This window comes from Acromyrmex echinatior, chromosome 3 (assembly GCF_024713525.1).
Source record: "Acromyrmex echinatior isolate Ae372 chromosome 3, ASM2471352v2, whole genome shotgun sequence".
Lineage (NCBI taxonomy): Eukaryota > Metazoa > Arthropoda > Insecta > Hymenoptera > Formicidae > Acromyrmex > Acromyrmex echinatior.
The window spans coordinates 11,352,055-11,374,266 of NC_141854.1; the positions used below are offsets into that span (position 1 = coordinate 11,352,055).

Sequence of the window (22,212 nt, forward strand, 5' to 3'; positions counted from 1 at the left end):
AATTAATAATTCACGAGGTATTTAACATTTTATGTCAATATGTGCCAAAATAAAATAAAATAGGTATCTCATAAACTATTGATTTTTTGATATAACTACCTTAATACTTTTATATGCAGAATAATATATGCAGAGGAATCAGATTGTGTAAAAAAAAATCATACAATTCCATTTTAAAAAGTGGAGGTGACTTTCATTTTTGATATGTCTCTACCTAGGAAAAAAACAATATGACCAAAGTACATCCTCCTCGAAACCGTTTCATTTTCGTCTGAAACATTTTTTTACCATCAAAAATAAGCGAAATATTCAAGATGTTTGATTCAAATGGATCACCCTATATACACGGATATTTACTGGAAGATTTGATACAGATATTGGAAGATACCCGTTTCAGTATCTGTTTCAAACTTTACTATACTATCGTAACTATTGTAACTAATTTGGTGTACTAGAACCCTCTTGCTCGGAGTTGTCTCTTTGTGCTGAGCTAAGTCTTCGGCGAAACCTCCATAAATCTCGGCGCTCTTAAACTTAACGTTCGATCTGCTCGTCTCTTAGAATGTATACTGTTAGCAAATGACATTTAGATTTCTGATACTCCTAATGTTTTTTATAGATGATAAAATTATTGATAGAGAAAGCTTTCCAAATTATATTTGCTTCTCTTTCTTTTCCAAATGTTTTTTTTTCTTGAAAAAAAGTTATTGAATATTTATTAATTTTTTTTTGGAAACATATGATGATTCTATCTTAACGATCGATTTGAATATGGATACTATTTATAGTGGCAATTAAGAACTTTAAAAAATTTGTCAATGTATGTTTACTGCATCAGTATACACTTATTAAATCTGGCAATATCATGTTGGAGAATAGGTGGAGCATATTCACGTTTTTGTAGGAGAATAAATTCTCTTTCTTTCTCACTTTTTTTCTTTAGATAGCATTTGCGAATTTAATGATCAAAGAAGAACATAAAATCTTAATACCGCATTATACCAAAGTAATGTGACATCCAGTCATAAAGCGAATACTTCTTCTTCTGGTGATTATAAGCTTATTGCTATAAAGAGAAACACCTGTATCTCTTTTCGAATATTTTGCTTCTTATTATTTTTCATCTTCTCGCGCGTAATTTTCATCAAAATTTTTAATTTTCATATAATATAAATATATATTATAAATTTAATCTTTTTAAGAAGTTCCTCTATAATAAATCTAACTTATTGTTAAGTTCTACGAATAATTTTTCATTACATGAGATATATATTATCATCTATTCATATTATAGCAGAGAGAGAGAGAGGGAGAGAGAGAGAGGAGGGGGGGGCTACTTGCATATATATAATTAGCGTATAAAAACATATCTTTTGTAGTAAATTACTATTAGAGAGACATATCCAGCAAGGTCCAGTGGGATGACTGCTTTAATCGTAGTTAACTCAGTTTCATCACGATTGCAATGCGGCTGACAAGTCATTGTATTGTTTGGCTTGTAACACCAAATAACATTACCCAGTCTCGTCCGGATCGTTAAACGAGGGTAATTACAACCGTATATCAGCGAAATGTGTTGAATGTTCTCCCCCTGATTGTTTGTGCTTTGTCTATATACGTGAATATGAACCGTAATCTGTCACAAGACGTTTCTCTACTGAAATTTGCTTCAGATATAATTATAATTTCAATGAAATTTTAATAGGAATAATAATATTCGTTTATAAAAAAAAGCAACATTATTTGTTTAATTATGTCATTAACTCTTTGTGAACCGGCGACTCTGTTTGAAGTCACTTTCTTTTATTTTATAAACTGCTCGTGCAATTTTTATGAAACTTAGCTGATGGAGAGTAATGCTTTATTCGAATTTGAGATAAAAAATAAATTAAAATGATACATTTAATGTGGAATAGAATTTAAGAAAAATAATTTGTTTATCATAAAACTCGGTTTTTTTAAATTACGAAGTAATATCAAATTTTCAGTTTCACTTTATTTGTAGCTCATCAGTACTTACTATACATAAACAATCAGTACTGATTTTCTAAACTAATTTTCAAACTTTGATTATAAATTCTGATACTAATTTCTCTTTCATGAAGTTTATCCTGAGATTCGATATTTTTCACATTCAAACTCAGAGGTACCAAGAATCTCCTAAAAGTTTCACGATAATTAAATTATTTTTTTTAAATTTGAATTTTTAAATTCTGAAGCTAGAATTGGAATTCAGCAACCGCGAAAACTTTGAAAAAACAAGATTTTTCATAAGTTACTTTGTTAAAAATCGATCCTCAAAGTATTCTCCTGAAATCAATTGAATTTTGGTTGCATTATAGTCTGATTGATTATACAATCTTGGACTTATATAATTATAAAAAAAATAACATACAAGCATTACTGTAAAGTCATACACTTATAAAATACATTGAGAAAAATTTCTAATTGAAAATAGTCGAAAAAGATTCTGATCATATCAATCAGGATTCTAATCAAAATAATTTGATATCCAATTGTGATAACTAGCATTTTGATTGATATGATCAGACTCTTCTAATTTTTAATCAGAAATTTTTCTTAGTTAGTATACGATTTATATTATATTATCTCTTATTATTTTTAGTATATGCATATATTGACTTTTCTCTTAATATCTACTTAACGAATACATTGTCAAGAATAAAGCAGCGATTCGTAAAATATTGAGTATCGAAAATAATATACGGTCAAAATTGAAAATAAATACGCGAATGGTACTCCGCGTTGAAGAATCGCAAAATGATTAGGAAGGGATGAAGACGCAATGTGGTGTCCGTAACGTGCATTGCGTTCCTCTATAAGCAATTTCCATGCACGGCCGGACAGCATAATTTCCGGTGCATCCGCGCGTGAGTGTAAGCACGTAGCACACGCACGCACGCATGCACGCATGCACGCTATCGTCTCTGTCTTCCCTACGATAATCGCGAAACTACGGGGTCCAGCTCGCGGGTGCGCGAATCGCTTTCGCAACGCTAAAGCCCGCAAATGCGTTAGCCTTTGTCCCGCTATGTTGCACGTGATGTACGGGGAATACGTGTCGCAACACACTCGCGCTATACATACCCGTGCTGCAGGGCGGATGCACAAAGTGTTTGGAACGATAACAAGTAGAGTCGTGCGAGAGGTGGAAACGCTGTTATCGCCCTCCACGCACGTCAGAGGCGGATAATGCGCCGCATAAAGGGATTATTCGCTGCGACCCCGCTGTAAATACGAATCGGTATCGCGGAGTCTGAAATAAGAAGAAGTCTCAAACGAAGTTTTGATTAAACCTGAGATAAACTGACGGCCGCATGAGCCGTCATGTTATTGTTACACACGTGTATATGTAAAATTCAATTTCCTCGACTGTTATACGCTTGTTTTAATTATCTTGAAGCTCGCACAATCGCTGCGGCGCACAATTGTTTCAACTTGCTCGCGCATTCTGCTATACTATTCTGAAACATAAAAAATACGTAACAAGGTTAAACCCATTTGTTACGCTTATCGATCGAACGCGACCGGTACGTTACGACATTGACGATTTTTTGCTCATTAATTCAAAACTCCTGTGATGTACATATATGTAATATAAAACCTACATACCTGCATGCTGATCACTCGTGCGCGAAATAAGTATTTGATCGAACTAAATCGACAATAAGCGTCTATAGCGTGTCGACGTGGTGAAATTGCTTCTATCTGCATTGCAAATGTAGCCTGTGATTAATATTGATATTAATAGCGTTGGATAATAGATTTCATGCGATTGAGTACTGATATGATGAATCGTTTACGCTTTCTTGTTTCCATCTTGCGATAATATTTAATCAATTGGAATTATCATCTTGAGATACAGGAAATAAAGTGGTTCTAGAAACAGGGGATTGTAGGATAACACGATAAAGGCATTTCATTTTATAAACAGTTTTATGTATAGTCTTTAATTTTGAGAACTATTTTCGTTTATTAGTTTTATAACTTCAGTCTAACTTGGAGGTTTTGAATGTGACTTTCAAGTAATATATAATAATTGAACTAAATTTGGTAACGAAATGTGTGCATGTATCTGCAAAGTACTAGCTGATGGTATTTCCCCTTCTATTCTGTAATTATCCTACTTCTCCCCTCCCTTTTTAGATTTTTGCAAATTACGTTCGTTCAAAGAACTAATTATAGCATGATTGATATTACTCATAGTTAAAATTATAGTAAAAGCAACTATGTCATATGAATATTTATTGAGTTATTTTAATAAAACGAAATGGTATTTATAATACCATTTTCTACTTTAATCGCATTATCTGTATTACTGGAAAATTCATTTGAAGAAGTTCTGGAGATCTTATTTGGCAGACGCTAATTAAAGTGCTTGGGTGTGCGTTTGTGTACTTTATCTCGTATACGTGATCAGAATACGGAAGATGCAGTTGCACAGCGAAAAAATGTGTCTGTCTATAATTAGGATAATCTGGAATGCAACTGAGATCTTTTTGAAATAATTTTAACACATTAATCGATTAATTTCTTCTGATATGCTGATATCTAATTTTTTATATTGGGTTATTGTTTCAGTCTCGCATCGATTAATCATTATATAATTAATTACAATGAAATCAATATTTTTGATCATTTAATTATATTATGAGAAATAAAAAACTTTCTTACAAATTAATTTTCTATTTTTAATTTTTAAGATATTTTTATTATAATTATTCATTTCGCCACAAATATTTTTTGCCATTATAAGAACTTATAAATTCTCGAAAATTCGTCCATAGAGTACAGATCGATCTATAGTTATATAATTTACGGTAATATTTCGCGAACTTATGAGAATTAATAAAAAGAAGTCTTGGATTCCGCATCTGTGATAAGTTGATAAATAATAAAACGGGCCCAATTAGCTGGTTTTCTTTCATTATAGCAAGCAGCAAATGCAGAAATGGAAACGGGAAATTGTCGGCACGATCCCTCTCGACGTAAACGAAGACGTAGTGAGGCGTGCAATGATCAAGTGTATCTCTGAAAAGATTAACGACTCGGTGGGTCGCGTAGAAACGCCGGGAACCGAGATCGACGGCGTAAGAGAGCAAGGAAGGCCAATTACGGGTCGCCTCTCGATTCGTCTTGCCTCGATTTCGACTCAATTTCTGATTTAATCGAATCTAGGTTAATCTTACGGTCACATTACATTTAACCATTTTACAACAAAGGTTAACAAAGATTGTTCGAATTGGACAAAACTAATGTTAGTGATACTTTGATGCTTTATTCCCTTATATTATAATATATGTCGAAAGGGAGAACAGAAATGATTTTTGAAGATATAAATTCATTGTCATTAAATCTTGGTGAACATGTTTGTAATAGCCTACATCTTGTAATACGTCGACAATTAGTAATCCGTTTTCAATGTCGAATTAATACTGTATAGATGGTGGAAGCGCATTTATTCTTGGAAGAATATATCACTCATTGTCAGTGTAATACCTCCAAGTTTCCTAAGCCTATAGTTATTATAAGTAGATGAAAGTCTGAATCTTGTTATAAGCGGATGGTCTTATTACTTATAATAACTAGTAACGATAATACCCGGTAACGGCAAGACATTTTCTCCCCCTCCCCCTCGCTCTCTCTCTCTCTCTCTCTCTATTATTGTGATAATACCTCTTTACATTGTCACTACATGCAATAAATATATTTCACATTTAAATAAGAAATAAAATTAAGTTACTAAGTGAAACAGATAGATAAATTGCTATAGTTAACGTTAATTTCTTTTATACAGACCTACTTTAAATTTTTTGGAGTGAAATCTCATTCCAAAAGAGTGAAAATTCTGCTACTTTTGAAAAAGAGTGGTAGAATTTGCACTTCTTTTTGAGATTTCACTTGGAACTTCACTCCAAAAAAGAATTAGAAAGTATCTAACGTATAAATACTAAAAGTGTTAATGTCTTTCTATAATAAAGTATGATTTGCAGAGAGAAAATAATTTTTTGCGTGAATATACAATATATTGTATAAAATAGCAACATAATATTATTAAAATTATTGCATAATTATTCCATACACGTGAAAAATAAATAAGAGAAAAAAAAACGTTGTAACTTCTCAGCAAGCATGTCGTCGCTAAGTGTACAATAAGCTGCAGTTAAAGCTAAAATGATTCTCCAGCAATCATTGTGAAATTGCACTGTGGCTTTATTATCAGCGGATTATTCTTTCTTTTTGTCGAGGATATTTACGATTATTCGTTGGCGCGTAACGGACACATCCGCGACGACTGTCAGCTACCAAGCTCTCTCTTGTATGTTCCAGCCAGGAACAGTTGTAGTAAATTGAAAGTATTCATCGGTGACTTCTTGTGATTTGCCGAGCGACGAACTTTTATCTTCCTGGGTACTCTCGCCATCATTCGTCCGTTGACTTTCTAACGAGCCTGACTTCTCCTGAGACCTTTCGTTCGAATGACTCCAGATTCGCATTCCCGTTTTCCATTGCGCAAACGAACTACAAAAAAAAATAATTGAAAAAAAAAACGTGGAATGATCTCGTCAAGCGTACATGAAATTCACAGATTCTGCAAACATCTAGTATTTTTATCATTAAAAAAATAAATTAAAAAAATTATTTTATTGCACTTGTATGAAGATTTGGTTGTCTTCTTTGAAGAATATATTTCTTTAAAAATCGTTAGAGTATCGAAAATTATAACTTATTGACGTATTTGTAATTCTATAAAATAGAATTATGGAATTTTTTTCATTATCAAAATTAATAATTTTTCAAATAATTTTTCGAACAATGATATTTCTCGTCAATTTATTCTTTTGCAGCTCTAATAATAATTTCTCAATGAAGATCTCGATTCTATAAATAATATAATAGTGATTTGGGATCATTCCCGAGAATCTCGAGGTGTTGGTCGAGAGAGGTTCCAGAAATTAATCGGCGGAAGCCTATTTTGCATGCCTGTGACATCGAGACGTACACATGCGCGCGAAAACGCGACTCGGTCGTTCGGTCAGTCGTTGGCGTGTCGCCAGCGCGTCGCACGGCGCATTTTCAGGATCGTAACATAAAGCCGAAGATTTATAACGTCGGTATGCTCGCCGCGGTGCCGGTGCCTCTCGGTCAGATGTATGATTTTCGGCCACGGTACGACCGCCCTTGAGGTCCCGACACGGCACGAAAGAAGGGGGTGAGGACATGAAATCGACCATGAAACGTTAAGCTATGACCGAGATTTTTACCCTTTTCGATTTAATTCTACAATTCTCCCATTTCTCTCTTGATTATATTCGGCGTGTGATTATTGAACACACGTGAGTGAATTTGCACAAAAACGAGAAAAATTTCAATAAAATTTTGGATAGAATCGCATCTAGACTAATAAAATTATGATTCAGCAATCAAAAATTCTTTTGTTAAAATTATTAATGGTCTGTTAACTCAGTTGGTTAAAATATTTACTATTTTTAATACTTGTAACGTGAAAATTTTAGATTTTTTTACTTTTTTATCATTTTTTTCGTGCGCGTATGTTATAATTTTGATTTTTAAAAACAGATGAAAATGTGCTTGATTATTTTTATATATGTGTAATAAATGACATATGTATATTATATAGGCATAATTGTGTTAAAAATGTATATAACCTTAGTTACTCTAAAAGTTTCATCGTATTTTTTTATTTTAACTTGTATTTATTATAATAATTTCTAATAAAATAACAATTTATTTATCTATTTATGATTATATTACTAATTAGAGAATAAAACGTTAGAGATGAGGAAGATTAAAGATTAATTAATTTTAAAAGAAATTGAAGACAACTAGATCTATAGTTTCTTGGCAAATTAACATTTTGTAAAATTTATAGATATTATTGATTATATATATTATAATTTATAATGTATATTAAATTTCATTTTAGCTTCATACATTAGAGTTTCGCGATTAATGCTGTCTATTTCCGAACGACATGACTTCGTGAAAGTACTAACTAGATGGAGATACGAGGCGGAAAGGAATTGCCAAACAACCGTAGTTAACGTTGTCGATAACAATATCTCCTGCACACTCAACTCCAACGTGCCTTTGCTTCAAGCAGGTCGAAAAGTTGGTGTAAATTAGTCGAAATTTCTGCCAACTCCACAGACGTATAATTAACTATTATAATTATCTTAAATTAATATTCAATCTTATTGTAGGAATATTAGGCGAAAATTATCGTCGATTCGTTTTCGCCTTGTGTTTCCATTTTATCTTCTTCACTTTTTCGCATTGGAATTAATTCCCACTGCACCACAATGTGTAAGAACGATTGTAATTGATTTCCAGGGTATTTTACAAAGTTCACTGAAGGTGCTGTAGTAAAGAAACTCTGGCTCGCTGGCTTTCGGATAATTTCTGATTCGCTTCTAGCAAACGAAACCTCTACTCTTCTTTTATTCTTTTTTATAACTTCTTTTCTTTTCCTGGTACTTCTCTTTACTCAAAACTTTTCGAAATAAATTTTCAATCCTTTATTCTCTCTCACGAGGTAAAAATGTTAAATAATATATTCGACTCTTCCTTGTTTCGATGTGTAGGATTTGTTAAAATTCGCTGTAGTCTGAATTTAAAATAACGGATATAAGCTGAAATATTGTTATTGTTAAAATATTATATTACGCCACTGAATATAGCATTGTAAGAAAGATATAACATTTTGAGTTTTTTATATAGTATTAAATTAAATATATAAGCACACAATGATTTTAATTATGCTTTGTTATATGATAGATATGCCATTATCATATCTTTTTGGCAATTATGTTGTATAATGAAATAAAATCGAAGTCAAACCGTATCAAATGTAGTTTATCTATTTTGGGACATGTATTGAGCGTATAAGGACGAAATGGCCTTTACAGACCTATTAAAGTTTTACGATTTAAGTTTTTGTCGACGTCGGAAACTGGAAAGCTTTTCGTTTGAATTCGTTGAAACGTAATACGAATTCACGACGCCGAAAACATTTTATTATAATTGGTTGAATTACTATGCAAAAGAAAAGCAAATGTATCTACGTGAAATGTTAATTAATTTATAAAATTTATATCTATGAAAGAAAGGTGAATGAAAAATCCTACAATTGTTTGAAAATTTTTCTATTTTTTTAAACGTATACATTCATATGAGGTTTTGTTGCGAATTTAAGAATTAATTTCCGTATAGTTCCTTATATACGTATCATCTAATAGTGGTCTTGCTGAGAAAAATAAAAATTAGCTTCGTAGAAATTTTAACTTCTCGTTCTGTACTAAAACGCGGTTAATATTGCTGGCAATATTAGTCACTTATAATTTGACATAATTATTTCTACTGCATTTTTTTTTATTCAGCATGAGATTAATCATTTATTGGAATCCATGTGCGACTGCTGCACTACATTACAAAAGAGAAAAATTCCACAAATTCCATCACAAAAATAATTTTAATATTAAATTCTATTTAAAATATCTTCTACATGAAAGTTTTCAAATTTTTAACAATAAATCTGGGTCAAATATTAGAGCAACTATCGATATTATTTTACGGAACATATTTATATTCGAAGATTAGAATGATTAGTCGATATTTAGCTATGAAATTCGAACCGAAAACAACAGAAGGGATATCTCTCGCGTTATTGTAATTGTATCACCTTATCCACAGTAATTTCTCGGATTTATTTGATAGTATGATACAGAATGAGCGCATCCGCTTGCAAATTTGAAAGATCGGCACTACACCCGACGTTTATATTCCGTCGATCTTCACAAAGCCTCTTTCCACATGGCTTTCACGGCTTTTCCATAATTTACTTCACAACGAAGCCGAGAAGGAGACAAGCAGCTGTAATACAGTCCCACCCATGCTGCGTGCGTACAGCTTATAGAGTTTAGAGTTTATGACGGGAGTCGTTCATGAAGCACTCTTGCATAGTAAAGAGAGACCTTCGCAGGAACTTTCGAGAAAAAAAGGAAGTGCGCTGAGGGAAACACTGGTTTTTTTTTTATTAAGATACTTGGAATTTTATAAGCGAAATCGTATTACGAGCTTCATCGTGTTAATCGGTACTCAAGTCTTTTTATCGTTACGGTGTGTATCTTATCACTTAGGATATAAGCGAGATATGGTAACTGAATCTATTTTAATAGCTTATTTAGAAATGAAAAATTAATAAATTATACGTTAATCTCTCTTATGTGACACATTTTGTAATGATATGTACACGACATGAATCTCATAATATCTGAAGTTATATAATTTATTTCTTAGGAAAATGCAAAATTTGTAAATAATATTTATTCCATTATGTGATATTTATAAATATCAAACATGCTTCTTATTATAAAATCAGTTGAGAAATGCTTACGTTATTTATTGTAGATACATGGTAAACATTCCAAGCTAGACTTCATGTTTTCACATGACATTTCTCACCAGTTTTATTTATCAAAATTACGGTGAAATACATACTTTACTGCTTCACTACGCTTAATGTTATGAAGTTTTACACGCGTATGTAAATAGTACTTTTATTCTTGAAAGCTTCGTATATATTCGTATAATATATAAGATCGAATTCGACGGAATTTGTTTTTGATTAATATCTTCGGGAAAATCGACGAAATCATATAGAATGAGCAACTTTACTTCGTAAGAAAGTATCGTTCTAGTTGTATATTCTAATTTGCCATAAATTTCACTTTCGTGAAATAAACAATAAACTATTAAAAAACGCACTTAAAAATTCTAATTAAATATATTCAGGATTACTTATTATTACTTTTAATAATATTTTTATGTTATGAATTAATATATTAAAATTTCGAATATATCTCTTAGACAATATCTTGAAAAGTATGGAAAATGAAAACAAAAACGATCTTGCAGTGAAATTCAAGAACACTTGTGAAAAGTGGTAGGTATCGTCTTCTCTGTAAATTCCCAGGACGTCTTTTATCTCGGCGCGTAAAGAGAAAACGCGGAGACATTTCGGAAAAGGAACGTCGGGTCTTGCGGCACAACCCGTCGGAAACGGGGTGCTCATGATATACATTCGCGGGTGGGAGCTTCTTTCGCTTAGTGAAAATTCTTGCCTCTCATATCTACGCGCCGTCATATCTACGCCGTTGAATGATTCTTTCCCGGATCATTTTCGAAAAGCGCGCCGTTCTCGTTTCAGCAACGTGTATATTGAACTTCTCTCAGGATTACGTCGCAGGAATGTCCGGTCGTCGGAAAATGCACGTGAGCGATGAAACGTCAACATGTCGCGTCAGTTTTATTTTGTTATTAATTCGCAGCAGTTGCGTGTCAGTTTTGCGCGATAAAAAGAAGGATTTCTCTGCGTGCGAGCGTCAGTCCGCGTCCATCCAGCGAGCGGATTTACATGGGATTTAGAACAGAGAATAGATCCAAAGTTTTACGATTCGTCCTGTAGAAAGCTGCGCGTGTCAATCGTAGATAAAGGCCTTACTGCTTTCTGTATACATATATATGTATAATATACACACATATATATATATATATATATATTCATGACGTAGAAATGAAGTTTAGCAAATACTAATCTGTATTCATGAAATTGCATTTTAGAATCTCAATATTAGGAATTATCTTTTTCTGTTTGTAAAAATGTATGTAAAAATCTTTTGTTATTTCTTTTTATCGATGTAATGATCTGTCTATTACTGATCGCACGTTTGAATGTGAGATGAAGTTTCCTCGATAGGTAGATTGATCGCGGGAGAAACACGAAATTCGTAACGCAAAGCTTAACTTTCGGGAGCATTTAAAAAGATTAAAGGGTGAAGTAATTAAAAAATCGTATTTAAAAAATAAAAAGATAAAGGGTGAAGAATATGTCATGCAACGTCTTTTTTATCTTTAGAATACAATGTCGTGGGAAATGAAAAAATGCTATCTCGTTGCACGCGCTTACATCTCATTTTGAAGATTCTACAGCGAGAGCGAATAAATTCACAGAGGATTCAGGTCTCTTCGACGACTTTTACTACGACAGGAGAATTTATGCAGTCGATCTTTTAGACGTGTGTCTACCATCTGGGAATTTTTCAGAAAATTAACTTTCGATCCAAAAAAGAAAAAAAAAATTAGAAGTGAGGCTTACTCGTATAAATCAAAGGAAAAGAAAAAGGAAAAGAAAATAGAAAAATTCACGATGCGTATATTTATTTATAAACATTGTACAGCAGAGAAAGAAAGAGAGAGAGAGAGAGAGAGGGGGGGGATATTAAAAGATATTTTCCATCTGTTGTTTACAATAGCACCTTCAGGTTGATACAAAATGAATTTATTTTCAAGCCCAGTGTGATTTTGCAAGACGAGGAAGATTTTTCTGTGATCTAGTATTATCAATTCGAATAAGTCAATCAATTTTATTATGTTAATATTAATTTTTCGAGAAAGTGTAATGAATTACAAAGTTAACTCTATTGATTAAATATATCGTGCATTACATCAAGATTAATACTATGATTCCTATTATAAAGTATATGATAGAATTGTGTGTTAAATACGGCTGTTTATAGCTGGTAATAATATAATTGCAGTATATTACGATTAAAATTGTATTATTTTAGAGGTATTTTTTAAATGCGTTTCTTTAGCACTGCGTTACTTTTATGACATTACTGGACTCGTCGTTATCCACGGTTGTTCATGCTCTCATTCTTTGAGTCCGCAAAAAGAGCTCCTTCTCATATTTCGCGGTCAGTGAGGGTCGTAGCGAACACACGGAGCTATCTCGATGATTCACAGTCATGACTCTCTTTACTACCACCACGGCATTGAGAAGGGTTCGCATAAATGGCAAGGTTTCGCAGCCAAGGTAGTGAGGAGCAACAAGAAAAAATAGCGGAGGTGGTTGCGACACAAATAATGTTTCCATTGAATTTTTTTCAAAAACTTTGTATTCTGCTATTTTATTTCGATTCTTTCGAATCTATTGTCTTTTTAGATTGATAAATCTTCTAATAGAGATTTTATGATTTTATGATTAAAAAATGTATAATTATATTGTTACATATTTGCTTCAGATATATGTACAGTGAGAGCAAAAAGTATATTAGTACAAGAAAATTTTTTATAAAAAAAGTCTTATTTGTAGAAAATAAACATTAATTAGCAATTGAATGCATTATGTTCTTATTACATTAACAAATGAATATATGATCTTGATTTAAAAATTTCTCAACTGTACGAATTTTTGAGCATCCAAATAATACAATTTTTAATTTTCGCTTATTTTTCAGATGATATATCTTCTATTATTAATACACATCTTTTTGGTTCATATAATTTTAAGAGACATACAGTCTATTTTATTCTTTATAAATAAATTGTTAATTACACAACAAGAAATGATCGTCAATTAAACGTCGAATCGATGTCAAATTGATGTGTGAAATCATTGTATCGATGTTGATTCAGTTCAGTCATCAATTCGATGACTTATTTCTCGCTCGATAATATTTACTTTTTAAAAATAAAGTTTTTAAAAAAAATATTTTCTCTGTATGAATACATTTTGCACTCACTGTATATCGCGTCAATAGTTATAATAGAAACAGCAGAATTTTTTCGCTCAGTCTCGATCAATTCTGTATACAAATATGTTTAATAATTTTTACGCACAAGACAGGTTTGCGCTACAGATGTAACATGAGTCGAAGATGTAACAAAGTCGCGATCGTGAAGGAACTTGCCATTTTTACCGTAAGAAGTATCGCTCACGGTATCGGATGTGCCACTTAAGCCGGACTATCGAATTCGATAGCCGATGGTCGCTTAATGGCCGGTTATGTACGGAAGAACAGACCGCTTTCCTGCGCACAGATATGCAAGGATCTTCGTACAGACTGAAATTCACGTCGTGTCGTAAATCATGTCGCATCGGTTTCTCATGAGTGGTCGTTGTCGGGAACCAGCTCGGCGACGACGACGATGACGACGATGACGACTGGTCGAGATGACGCCTTTTGATGGCATCGAGAACGCCCACGCATATACAATCTGTTTACGTGGGCATAAAACTCACGCACGTTTGTTCGGTATACATGAGACAACCGTATGATACCTCGAAAGCTTTAACCCGGCCCGCACTGATACTATCGTCTCTTCGTCATAAAGTTTACCACTTCTTTCTCCAATAAATTTACTGAACGATGGTAATAATACTAAAAATAAGGTATCTCTTCTTTGTGGTCTATCTTTTATATTATTTATGTTTCTGCTTGTAAATGTAATTATCGCTCAAATCTTCCTTTGAACGATAACGAAATAAAAAGCTACATATATAGTACAATTTTTTTAGTTTGAATTATATATATTTTGGAGATATATATAATACACTCGCTATTATTCACAGTCATTTTTACTCAGAAAAACAGTTCTTCGCAGAAAACATTTTTTTCTTTTATTTTGCAATACCATTCGTTACATATTTAAAAAAAAATTAAACATAACTAATTATGATGGATTCTTAGATATATGCTTTAAACTTTTTGAATCTAAAATATTTTTAAATAAAAAATAAACTGCTTTATAATAGATCATGTCTTTTATACTAACAAATTACATATCATTATACATGTAATAGAGCAATTATTTATCTAAATTATTCATGTTATCAATTTAAGTTATAAATCCAAGTTATAAATTCAGTTATAAATTCAAATATACGTTGATTTGCTTGTACCTCCTCGTCACTTGATTTCTTTTCTTTTACTCACACGATTAAGAGGCACGAGTTTCTCAAGGAGCTTTCTATGGCTGTTTACGAGTGTGAATATGCATGACTCATAACGTTTATCTTATCTGCGAATTACGCGAGAGCTTCGTCATCTAGTCTTCAACGTGAACGGGAAGCGGCGAGCCGTAGCGACGAAAAAAAGAATAGTATACGATCAGTCGATGTAAAAGTCGAAGATACATTTATTACGGCTGAATAAAGTAAGCCGGCTTACGGCAATTTCGCGATGCGACAAATGCCTTCGCGCGTTCCCTATCCATTCGCAACGCTTTACGAGACATAAACGGCGCATAATTCAATATTATCCATCGCCAAAGTGGCGGGGCCGATGCCACTGAGATAGTAATTTATTCTAAGAAACTACATCTCGCGTCGTGATATCGCTCGATTCATTATCTCGTTGTACTTTTTTTAATTAGACTAGTTGTACATCACAGTGGCAAGAATACTGCGTTCAATAAAACTTTACTTTCATTTAAATGCAAAATATATGCATACGTATTTTATGAATATATATTGTATATATTTACATTATAAATATATATGAAATTGGATTGATAAAAATAAATCTAATTAAGTTGGAGAAATCCTATTTTCGATTAAAGCGAATCTTAGAGCTTAAATATTTTGGTGTGAATTTATATACACATTCAATTCTGCAAACCTCTTATATATACCATATATATTAGGTGTTGGAATTAATTCGTAGCGTTTTTTAATGAAAGAATGTTATTTATTTCACATGAGCATTAAAAAATACATTAATGAAAGTACTTCCTATCACTTGTAAAACGCTACGAATTAATTCCAACACCTAATATATTTACATATCCTTTTTTAACTAAATAAGGCTTGATTAGAACTTTTTGAATTATTTTTATTAACTCGAACGAAATTTATTAACTAGAAAGAGAAAGTATATAAGATCCTTTCTAAAAAATATTTTTGTAGACAAATATATTTTTGTGCTATATTTCAATAGTAATTCTATTGTATATTTTGCGAATTGCTTTTGTTTGATTCTGTATTTCTATTTCATGCCTATCGACACTATTGTTGATTTATGTCAGCTCTCAAAAATGATTGATAACCTGGATATTGATATAATCAATCGAACATTGTTTTCTTGGAACATTGTTCGTGTTTAAATATTTTAATGTGTGTGTAAATGTTTTCATTTGGAAACACTACAAAATACTTAACACTACATTATACTTAACTTAAATATCATTTCGAAAGATATTCTTAATAATTCAATAAAAAATATTTATTAAGTAGATAACTATTATTATCAGAATTCTGAAGAAACAAATTTCGATATTGTTAAATGCCCAAGAGTATAAAATAATGCACGATCGTTACACGTAGTGTGAATATTTTATTTACAATGGCGCTTTAGAGCATCAAATGCGGTGCGGGTGTACGTCGATTGATCATTCTGTGATTCAACTGTCGACGAAATATTCGATTTCGATGCGTTATTGATAGAATATAGCGGCATCAAAAGCAACCAGGCCTGTGCATCGATCTAAATTACAAAATCGACTTTGCAGACAATCGATAGGTTTGTCGCTGCACTCGGACTATTGACGAGTGATCACATACGCTCGTCCTAATATCAGATTTAACGTCGACATGGGGGAAGACAAACAGCCCTCGTATTGGATGATGAAACGCGGGACGCGACAAACATATGGCTCCGAAATACCGCTGTAATAACGGGATGTAAATTTACCGGGATAGACGAACGCGGTGTACCGCATTGCATCATGAAAATTCCGCATAGTTCGTTTTGAATGCGTTTTTAAACTAGATGTTCGCATATGCTGCGAGATATTTCACTTCCCGATCCATAAATTGTGGAAATTATGGATAAAAATCGAGTGAAAGCATCAATAGTTTATTTGAAGCGTTTTGAATTATATATTATATTTTTATATGTTGATAAAGAAGATTATTTTACATCTAATTGTATATTTTATATATATATATTATATATATATATATTTATTTATTTATAAATAGGTAGTTTTACATATTGTACAATAGACTTATAAATAATTCTTTACAATATTGCTTTATTATCGATATTTATGCCAATATTTTGACGAGATATTAACTAGAATTTAAAAGATCTACCTATTTATATCCATACACAATACCTTTTGATTATAAATTAATTGTATCTATTATGTAAAAAATCAGCTGTATTTTAATATACATAAATATTAGCTTCAATATATATTGGGTATTTAAATTCAGGTGCTTTAAAACAGAATTTTGTAGACAGGTAGTTACATATTTGTGAAGCAAGATCGCCTCTGATATTTAGTATTCAACGGGTGCTTGTTTGCTGTTACATGAATACATAAATCAGACATTTTTATATTAAAATTATATTTTTGACTTTGTGCAACAAACGCTTTGTCATGAAAATGTTAAAAATAGAGAGAAAAAGAGCGAGAGAGAGAGAGAGAGAGAGAGAGAGAGAGAGAGAGAGAGAGAGAGAGAGGGAGGGAGGGAGGAAAATGATCATACTAATTTGATAAAGCAGTTGCTTATTTTCGCTTTTCCCAAGCGGGATTTGCCGGATTCGCAAACTGGCATCACAACAATCATTAGTTAAGCGACAAAGTAGTTTATAACCCCAACGAGCGTCGCACTAACGAACCGATAAACATATCACCGGCAGTTTCGCGGGCGTAACTAGACAGCATAAACGTGCAAATTCGAGCGCGACACAAGATGAGAACGAGAAATGATAGCGTCGCATCGCAATATTCTGCTACTATTACTGTTCCAGAACTACTATTAACAATCTGCTCTCTTATGAACATCGTGTGCCTTTGTTTTTACGAGACGGTACGATCGATGGTGAGTTTCATTCGCGTTTAATGCGCGACTTACGGCGCATCCGACTTGTTATTTAATCCTTGCTGAGGATTGCAATGACGTGATCGCGATTCAATGAAACATAAACAATGTAAATACGAAATACACATTTAATTAGATATTCTCTATATCATCTAGATACGGATTATGCGAATTAATTAGCATAAATTACACATGGTATATTACACTTCTCTCTATTCATTAAGGAATTTGGAAAATTTATCTCCGAATCTGTCTCCTTAAAATAGTTTCGATCCTGAAATAATTTTAAATAAATTCTAAATACTATCGTTGCAACGCATTCTTATTGTATGAAAATTATCTTAATTATAGCGATTAAATTTTTTTAAGCCCACTAGGCAATGTTAAACAACTGTGATTATATATGATTTGATATTTGCATAATTACAAAGTAGACGTGACACGTTTTGAAAAAATAATGTGCATAATTTAACAACACGGTCGTAATTCGTACAAATGTGTATTTCACAATTGCACGTTTTCTGCCTGATTTAACAATTGCGAATGAAATTAGGTGAATTAAATAATGAAAAATTAATGTTGCGTCTGCAAGATACCTATGTATTCATAAAATGAAAAAAAAATCATTCCCTGATAAGAAAGGAATCGCCTACCATAGTCTCCCCCGTGATAAGCGAGTATACTAACCAAGACATCTATCCATTACATTCCATTATTATATAATCGTTATGTAATGAGACGTTTCTCGAAATAAATAAATATGTACATGTGTATTAAAGTTAAAATTAAAATATATAGTTTATAAGTATAGATATTTATTAATATTAGAAAGACATTTGTTTAATCTTCTTGGTTTTATTAACATTTTTTAAATTAAGTTTAAAGAACATTAAATATTTTATATTTGTTTACGTTGAATGTTAAAAAATTTTTTTATAAAATATTTTACAAAAATTGAGACAATAAAATAGGCATATCTTGACGTATTTGAAGACTATAATAAGAGAAGAATCAATTCAACAAGTCCTCGGTAGTATAGTGGTCAGTATCCCCGCCTGTCACGCGGGAGACCGGGGTTCGATTCCCCGCCGGGGAGGATCTTTTTTTTTTTTTAATACAAACACATTTTGCAGTCAACAAATATCTTGTTCCTTTTTTTTGTTAATTCTGTTCATGCTAATATAAAAAATTTATTCTTTTTACATAAACTTATATGGGAAAATAGAATATTGGAAATAGAATGCAATATTTTATATAATCCAATGATTAATATATTTTTTATTTCTCGCAATATCAATAAATATATTATGATTTATACGTATGTTTCACGATGATTTTTATTAACGCGTACCGTGAAATTAGAAAGATTAGTATCGTAAAAGAAAGGGAAGGAGGTACTTGAACTGATATTTATTCTTCCGATAATTTATATGCGTTATTTTGAAATTCGCCAGTCTGAATTCGATGCGTCCGCTTTGAGATTTAAACGCTTCGTGGCCTGCTCTCGCGGGACCGGTCAGGCCCGTATACAACTCAAAAACTAAATTTATTGACTGGCGGGACCGATAAATTGTTTCGAGGTCCGTGGCAGGGCACAGTGGCGGATGTTATTGAGCTATTAAATCGTGATTACCCGCGTGTTATTGGGTGCGGCGACACGGAGACGGGACATTCTTCTTTGCTTCCATCCGGCTTTCCCTCTGCAACTACCCTCCCCTTTTCACCCCTTCTCTCTTCACGACTACATCAATCGCATCCTGTCCTAAACATCGCGAGTACGAATGTGCGTCTCTTCTTTTACTTTTGTTCTTTCTTCCTCTTTCTTTCTTTTCTTTTTTTCATCGACGGTGGTACTGACGGTATACGAACCTGTTTCCTTTTTTTACGAACTGCACCTGCATCGTCCACGGAGTGGACGAAGGAGTCTCGAGACGAAATAAAGGTTGAAGGCGATCTGTGCGAAAAAGAGAGAGCTTGGAAATGTTGGGGTTTTTTGTACGCTTATCTGCCGCTGTGCTGAGATATACGTAATGTATAAGATTACTTGTCTTAATTAAGATAATTTATTTAATTAAGATAATTTTTGATTTTTTTATTATTGTATATATTATATATTTAAATTATCACAGAGTGAATCTCTTTGTATACTTATATATATATATATAAAATTTAGATATTCTCGTTACAAATTTCACAATCAAATCCTTACTAGTAAAAAAGATTTAGATGTTTTGACACGAGTTTGAAGAAAAATTTTTAAAGCTAACTAGTAAATGATATTCTTTCTTTGTCTGATTCTATTTTATAAAAATGCCAAGAATTTTAAAAATAGTTAACAGAAAACTTCAAAAATTTACTTTAATGTGTACATTTTGTAAAATGTGCTTTATATTATTTATAACTGTCGAAATAGCAAAAGAGGAAGCCTCTTTCACGATGCTAGCGAATATTTGAAGGGAAAAAAATGAGAGACTCCATGGCGAAATAGAAAATTCGTGCTCGGCGTGCGTGCCGACGATAGTTAACGGCCATAATTGCGGTCTACATATGCATGCTGGATGCGCCCGTTGCCGGGACTGACTGTTCCATATTCAACGGTTAAGTGTGATGTACGAGTTTTGAGTGTCGCGGCATATCAAATAGGTGTAATCGCACGTAGTGCATCCCTTGCTTTGTCCCCTTTCCGCACCTTTTACTCTTCCTTTCCCTCTTTCGCGCAATTAACTAAGCACGCACATTTCGATCGTATATTACTGATGCAGATCGATTTTATATGATAAATTATCTATCAGTTCTGTGCTGATTTAAAGTTGAGAAAAGATAAAAAATAGTAACTATTGACGGTAAAAAACATTTTGTATTTGTGTTGTAAACCAATCCGTGTTAAAATTTTTATGACGAATTTTTAATATGTTTAAGTGTTAATTTTACGATGATTGTGTTATTTGAATATTTTGAGTTAAATTAATATTCAACATGTCTTAAAAGTAAGTAAAATAACACAATTTATGAATAAGTGGACATATAACATATATAAACATAATTTATTTTAAAACTTGAATTTTAAAGTAAATGAAGATAAATGTGTTTAACAAATATAAATGTTAAATTTACTGTAACGTTAATTTAACATGTTAAAAATGTTTTACTGAAGAAATATGCTTTCATAATTTGCTTACAAATTGTGTCAGTTAATTGTATTTTTGTTAATTTTTTACATAATGTATATTACTTGCTAACATATTTATCTTCTTTTTTTAATACAAATTTTCCAAAGGATTGCGCAAAGGACTAATTTTTTTATATAATGTGACAAAAAAATTTTCACCGAAGAGAATAATTTCATTTTTAATATATCGTAAATATTTTGCTTGAAAGAATACGCGATAAACCTTAGACATACTGTTAATCATCGAAACGTCAACAAAATAAATCTTTCGCTTTCGTATACACTATGAATCTTCATAATCACCATTATCACATTGCGAACGTCGGCCTTCGTGTCGGCCGTGAATAATAATGAGTGTTGTTGCGGATCATCTGACGCGCATCTAATGACTCTCGTCAGTAATAGGCGCCGCAGGAGGCAGAAGGGAACCGAAACATCGGGGAAAACGTAATTGCACCCGTAAGAATTCTGTCGGGAGTGGAAAACGTCTCGACGAGACGTCGTCAGACGTCGTCTCTAACTGGGAAGGCACCTGGTCGATCGTGCTTATCCGTAATAAGCCGTAATCGAGTATAAGTTTAAGGTCACATGATAGACGCCGTTTTTTGAAATACGCCTCTGTTGCACGCAAGTGCGCTGTGAAATCAGTCGGTACACGTTGCCATGCTCTTTTGAGAGCCTCAGGTTGTGAGAGGACACATCGTAAATTCGCCTTAATTACAGTTGCTTCCAGCGATAAAAGGAACATGGTTCGACAAGCCTCGTGTCGAATGTAATTTCGCGTTATTACTTATCATACTATTCAACTGATGTGAGTTTTTTTAGCTATCAAGAAATGTGATAACATTTTTTGCTTAATAATTCGTGTCGAATGTAATTGTGTTGTTCATTTATGATACCGTTCAGCTGATGTGAATTATTTAGCTATCAAGAAATGTAATAACATTTTTTTGCTAAATACATCTTGTTTATGCTGCACTCACAGGAAACCTTGACATAATAGCTTGTCAATATATATTGTAGAGATACACAATTATTTTTATTTCTATATGTAGCTGGTATCAATTATTGAACGAACGATATTTAACTTTCAAATATTTATATTTAATATTGATAAGCAGCGATAAAAGGTAATCAATATATGCATAAAGTGTAGTACAATTTATTCTCAATATATACGCTATTTCTGTATACATAAATATAAATTAGATGCTAAAATTGGATGATTCCGTTTCGGACGAATTTATTTTCATATAATAAAATATATAGATTAAAAAAAAATTATAAATGGATTTAACAAATATAGAAATTATTATACATGATTAAT

General features: G+C 32.3%; 1 protein-coding gene and 1 non-coding gene across 2 annotated transcripts in view; both read left to right on the top strand.

Moving 5' to 3' along the window:
• The window catches only part of LOC147910200 (mannosyl-oligosaccharide alpha-1,2-mannosidase IA-like), a 302,227-nt gene that overhangs the window by 119,388 nt on the left and 160,627 nt on the right, over window positions 1-22,212 (top strand). The gene's annotated exons all lie outside the window — the stretch shown is intronic.
• Window positions 18,741-18,812, top strand: TRNAD-GUC (transfer RNA aspartic acid (anticodon GUC)). The gene has a single exon. It is a non-coding gene; the product is annotated as a tRNA-Asp (tRNA).